The following is a 7229-nucleotide window of genomic DNA, read 5'->3' as shown; positions in this document are numbered from 1 at the left end:
CTTTTAAATTGACCTTCTCCACCGTATAGACCACTCCTTTTTTTTCTTGTGGGTGTCCTAAGTGACGACTAAGGAATGGTCAAAGGATGGGCAGCAGCGTCCCTCTTAAAATGTCACCAAAAGACAAAAGAAGGTTTGCGATTACCAACCTGCCTGCCAATCCTGACAACTACTGGCAAAACGCTATGGCTTAAAACCCTAAAAGGCCTATGTTCAGCAATGATAACAACCGCCGATGTAATATGGTAAGCAACAGACATCACAGTGTGTCAATACGTCATATCCTATTATTATTTATTAAATGGAAATATGGTAACGACCATCGCAATCTGTGTAAAGTCTGAATAAAAAAAAAAAGAATGTATATATGTGTCGCTTCTACCCAGTCTATTTACTCTTAAGCCTGGTTATTAGGTCCTTCAGCCTGAAGTGCCAACAACCGCTCTAACTTCCAATTCCATATTTATTATGGTAATTGGTTTGAATAGTTCATTAGTTATGACTATGAAGCCGCTAATTGTTGGGATAAAATTGCCTGTGTAATTTGATGTTGAAAGGTAAATATCATGTTTTAAAATATGATATTTATGACATATATATTTTTAAAGACTCTGGATATAGAATATAGACTACTAGTAGGATAGAAGCATTTAAATGGTACCAGTATCTCGGTAGAATACTAAGAACAAAAGAGTTCATCACTATTTACAAAGTCATATGTACAATATTAATTATATTATATATCCAACTTTATTAATAGTTAATAATGTTGATTATGTAATGTACTTAATATTGCACATCGTGCTTTGTTAACAGAGGCAGGCAAATTATGTACCGACCACAATTATGTAGATAGTGTCCAGTGCAGAAACTTCCTAAACCATGCGCAAATTATACCGACCGGCTTTAATATTTCGTAGTGAAAAACTTGTATTTCCACGTAATTTGCATACATTATATGCATATAAGTATAAGTTTTCCATTGAGTTGATATTTTGACATCTGACATTATTCCATTATATGCATGTAAAATGGAATAATATGAGATGTTAAAATGTCCTTGCATACAGTGTTATAATTGATATGAATATGTGACCATAAAGGGCATTTTAATTATCAGTTATTTAAAAAAATAAATATATTTTTTAAATATTTTAATTTTTTTTATATATTATATTGAAATAACATAAAAATATTTCCAATGATCCATGAGTCAACATAATTTTTTAAACAACTTGCACAGATCAAAGGAATGCGATATTAAAAACTTATAAAACAACTTGTACAAACTAGTGCTTCCTATGGCTTCATCTACGGTTACAAGTTAATCTTGTTTAAATTCAGAATAAGAACCATTATACTATAAAAGACAAAAGTGAACTCTTCCTTTTGGTAGTTCCTAAAAAATCTTTAGCAAAAGGCTCTAAACTCAGCTAAATTGATTAGTGGCTACAATCGATGATAATGATATCTTTGATTGCATATTGCTAGCCGTATGAGGATGCCCCACATCACTTATATACATGCTATAGTGAGGACTATGCTCGAAGTTTCACTACGTAATAGATACTGGACAATGATCCGCAAAAAAAACCTAAAGTAACCGTCCCACGAAAATGCAAACAGAAATATAACGCATATACGTGACCTATAGCTCATGCAACTAGCAACCAATGAGAAAGAAAATTTCTCGAATAGCGACTTCGCGTAGGCTAACGTACTCTGAGAAGACCAGAGTCGGAGTAACAATATCAAGAGTATTGTAGTGAGTCAACAGATGCAAATAGCGACGAATCGTATTTTGTTCTTGACAGTCAAGCTTAGTCTACATGTATGAACCATTAGTGCTTGAGACATAGACAAACCGCTGTAGTTTTTTGGTATACTTGTTTATTATTTTAGTGTTTTGAAAATACCTAAATAATGGAAAAGTGATATCTGTGAGATACATTTCTTCCGAATCAAAAGTGATTTAATGACGATCGCCCTAATAGCTTACATTATATGTATTATACCTAATATTAGTAACATTTTATTGGTGGTTTGTACTGTAAGCAATTAAATTTCAATATTATATAGCGTGATGATAAAATATAGACCACATTTGTACATACATAGAATACATAATACAAAATTATACCAATATTTCATTCTCAAAGTTAAACTAGAAACTTAAGGCGCAGCACGTTTGCCTCTGTTTAATTACGGTGAACTTATTAGCAACAATTTCTGATAAGGGAACTTTATGAAACACGCTTGACTAATATTTGAAACTAGTTCAGGTTATTGGTTGGTTGCCTTGAGGGTAATTACGTAGATGTGTTACACAAAGCATGTTTTTATGTACCCACTCCTTTGTTCTCTGACCTTATCCCGCTACCTCGTAAATATGATACAAACCTCTTAATTAAAACTTTATTTACATACACAAATCAAGAGTTTAGAAGATAATTTCTATATAGAAGTCCTGTATCTGAAAGTCTTAAAACATTTTATGCTTAATAACATGTAAAAAAGAGGACAAAGGATCGTTCAAAATGGAAACTAACAACTCCATTGCAAGCAGAATACTAAGGTCAATTTCAATGGGATCCTCCCTGGAAACCTGCATGGGTACCTTTATCCTACCCGTATTTCTGCCATGAAGCAGTTGTGCTTACATAGCTGTACTTCGATTTGAAGAATGGGATATGGGGATAAAATTATAAGATACAGAGACATAATACTACAGCATACAAATTAATGGAAAATCTATAAATACCCTAAAATACTGTCGTTGGAAATAAATATTAACTTTCTTGAACCGACACTAAAATTATTCCAATAAAACATCAAACACAAAGAAAAACATTTACTTGAGAAAATTCAGTAATAAATTTTATTATATCTAAAAACTCGTGAAAAGTAAACAATTTTAATAACTGAACTTCATCAATTAGTAAAATAAATCTGACTTTCGTCTTCATTATAACAATGTTTTAAAATACCAATATTCCAAAATAAACTTTAAAAGAAATCAAATTTATAGATACGAAATACAAAGTTTCCAGTGATCTTCTTAAAGTCAATGGTGTTTGCTTTTTTAATTAATTTGCCAAATTAGAAAGTTTAGATGATTGCTTTAAAAAAAACAACGATGGTAACTTAATAGCAATTACTAATATAAAAAAAGAATAAGTAATCTATAAAAAAAGAAAAAATATATCTAGAATAGATTGGCAAACATTCTAACACCTTATCTAATGGAAAGTAATAACCATTATTAATAGCTCAGTGAAAATCTCATAATACACTCTAAACTTCATGCGTTGCCAATTCTGAGGAATATGGCGTTATGTCTCCATGCTTCCTCATTTCATTGATTTTAATAATAAAAGTGAAAATTCGTAATATCATCATCATCATATCAGTCGTTAACTATTCACTGATGAACAATAGCTTCCCCCGTTAGGAGAGTTTTGCCTGTAATTTTCACGCTTAGCAGACAGGTTGGCGACCGCAGTTAAACTTTTGGTGATGTTTTAAGACACTGCTGCCCATTCCTCGACCATTATATTCTTTTAATCGCCTATTAGGACACACGCAGAAAAGAAAAGGATGGCTCATTATATGCCGGAACCACAAGATAATTTTTAATATATGTAGATATATTGAGTAGCATCAATCACATCTAAACGGTTGAACAGATTTAAATAAAACTTTATACCTAATCCTAGATCAAGATTTAGAATAAATATTAAATATAAAATTTATAGTTATAATCCTAATTCATATAAGTAAAACCGTAGGATACAAGTAATGGAAAATATATAATATATTAAGGTACAATTTTAAAACATAGAGTAATCGTATACCATAACAGTATGCCTCGTCTAGCGTCCGACCTACCGTGAACTTCACAAGCTTGGTGCAGACTACCGCATACAATTTTATTCTGCACTTGTAATTGCATGTAAAAAACGAACAAAAAAATAATGCTTTTTTCGAATAACATACAATTCAATTCGACCGTTTGTTTCTGTACCACATTTATAATTGAATTGTTTGTTTACTAAACACGATTAAAAACTACAGCAACAACAAAAAGTAACAACATAAAAATGTCTGTTAATTGATTTATCTCGGCATTCACTCGCTAACATATTATTGGTAGGTTTTAACATTAGTAAGTATTACTGAATAAAGTCGAAATAAAAAGTGTTTTATTTCCAAAAAATATTATTTTTTTCCAAAGATATACAGGTGGAAAGATAAGACTGATATTTTTGAGTTCTATATTTTTTTTTTTTATTTATTTGTGTAAACTAACAACGACAAAATAGAGAATTAATAAAGAAAAATATTAGGTAAAATAGCCATCAACACCGTTTACTACAATTTCGTTTCTAATATAAATATAAATAGACTAAACATTGAAAAAAACAGTGTAAAATTTTGCGAGCCTTTCAGAGAATAGTTGTTTAAAAGTACTAGGATGTTCAATAATAATATCAACATCAACCTGGTTTTTTTAATAGGTGATAATGAAATGGTAACCCCGCCTGCGCTATCGATATACACTGGCGGGGCACCAGTGAAGGGTGATAGATGAGAATGAAAACAGACCAGTTAGCCCATCATGATGAATTCATCAGGAATTAACCATGATAGTTTCCAGGGAGAACCGCGAGGAGGTCGACCTGGTTGGGACATCAACTTGGTTGGATATAAAAGACATGCACTTAATTTGTCACGATTACTTTAATCGTGACAAATTAAGTGACACTATTCTACTTCTCTATCACTATTATTATCAAGTAAATACATAAATGAATTAAATAACAAAATTACTAAGCCATAATAATAAAGTCTACGAAATTTAATCTAGTACCTCACAATCATACCTATTTACCTTATGACAGTGATAAGTCCGCTATACAATTAGGTCTAACATTTAATTTCAGGCAATGAATAAACCTACTGTGTAATTAAACATTTTACAAAGCAAGCACAATTTTACTGTACACTTAAGTCATTTAGAATAAGGTAAATTGTTTTAAATTAAAGAAAATTTCTTGCTTTTACCACATAACCTATGACCGATGTAAGATGTTGACATGGAATACGTTATTATAAAATTAAAAACTAGTTAAGTCTTATCACTTAACCACTGTTATTAGGATTAACCTTTTTTTATTATTTCTTTTATTTTCTGTTTGTTTAGAGTTTCTGATTTAGTTTACTTGAGAACGTAGATGCGTACGTGCTTGCTCCTGATTTTTTAAATCATATTTAATTGCTATTATAAAAAATAAATACTAATCGCATGACATCACTGGAATTACATTTTATTTATATAGAAATGAGACATTTTATCATAGTAAAATTCATTTTATTGAATCGATAGATTCAAATACATAGAAAAAAAAGGTATTATCCTTAAGCTATGTCTAGGAGCCTACATTTAACCACAATGTGTTCCTTTGTTTCTACAACGTACATGCAGAAATACATAATAGAGGAGGGGAAGAGGTTGTTTATAATTAAAAACACTTGCCGTCTAATAATATTAAGCGGTTTAGAATTTGTCACATAATCGCGTAACATAATTACAAAAATACAGATAAATATATATTAAAAAAATCTCTTTTTTGTAAGTCGTTTAAAAATACATAATTTATTTAATAAGTAATTTAATTACACTACGTAATTAAAATATAAAGATTGTTTTATTTAATAAAAATATTATATAAACGTATATTGTCAGTGTAAAATATTCTAGCAAATTCACCGTCATTTTCTTAGGCGTACCTAGGTCTAGTTTGTAGCACGACATCGTTACACTTACTAGATTAGTGCGGAAGTGGCATCTTGACCCATTTTAGTGCACGGCACGTTCCTACTTGTTAAAATGACGATAACGAGCAATTCTCTATCATATAATCAGTTTATACACATGCTTCGTTTGATACTTAAGTGTTTTTATAATACAAAGTTGGAAAATAAATATACAGCTCTTCTAATGGAAAATTTTTATAATAAATCTGCAATACCAGAGGTATCGTATACGCGTTGTGGTGTATACTTTACTTTTTTTTACTTTTTATTTTCTTTTTGTTTTTTACAAGAGAATGACTTTGTAATAATATGTAATAAACAAATTGGATACGATTCATTACGTGTTTCTAGTATTAAGGATCATCCCAACCATCTGGATGAGTGGCGGTTTCCACCGTGTGTTTTTCAAAGCACTTTCTTCCACGCACAACCACTCTTTTAAATCAACTTCCTGCAGCAGTATTTTCGAACCGATATGACATCATAACCTTCAAGAAAAGCGCATATACCTTTTTAATAAGCTGGCATCACACCTGCAATACCTTTGGTATTGTGGGTGATCATGGGCGGCGGTAGTCACTTACCATCAGGTGACCCGCATGCTCGTTTGGCACCTGCGTTATAAAAAAGAAAAAAAAAGCAGCAGCTTATTTGACTATTCGGTTTGATGAGAAATGGCAGTGAAATTACATGACACAGAGTCGTCAGGAATGACAACGCGTAATGTCCGCAGTGATGGGATCGTCTATATAAAATTTTACGAAATAACATATATATTTATTATATCTAGTTATTAATTATGTATAAAATTTTTATTAATTTAAACTCAAACAAAAATGCAAAAATAAAACCTCACATACAGCTTTCAACTAAACTACGTGGCACTAACGAAGAGAAATTTGAAACTATAGTTGTGCTAAATTCTGTTTGCGAAATATTTAGTTTCAAAGGCGTATGAGGGCTCATTACTGTGAGGGAGACTGAAATGCCTCTTTGGCTCGTACTGTAGTACCTCGAGCTCTCGTGCCTCGTCCTGATTCAAAGTTAGTCCACCAGGAGTCGGTGTATTTAATTTCTTTAAGTTTGTTTAATGAGTGTAGTTCGCGTATAAAAAGTCCGCTAAAACTTCCGATGTAAATTTTCTTTAGTAATGTAGGTACGCTTACGTTTACTTTTTTACTTCGTTTCTGTTTTTAATTTTTTTCATACCATCAGAAATGATTAAGTAAAACATCATAATTTGGAGACAAAATATTGCGTGTTTTTTTCTTAATAATCATTTTAGAGTTTGTTTATTTTAATTTAGAATTTACATATATATGTAAATATCTTTTCACTTCTATGTTTTGTGATATATTCTCGATAATTGTGCGCTGATAAATATAAATCACTCTCAGACTGTCACAAGGGAC

This window comes from Galleria mellonella, unplaced genomic scaffold (assembly GCF_026898425.1).
Source record: "Galleria mellonella isolate WM207_F2 unplaced genomic scaffold, CSIRO_AGI_GalMel_v1 utg57, whole genome shotgun sequence".
NCBI classification, from domain to species: Eukaryota; Metazoa; Arthropoda; class Insecta; order Lepidoptera; family Pyralidae; genus Galleria; species Galleria mellonella.
The sequence above is the reverse complement of the archived record's forward strand: the minus strand, read 5'-3'. Positions refer to the sequence as shown.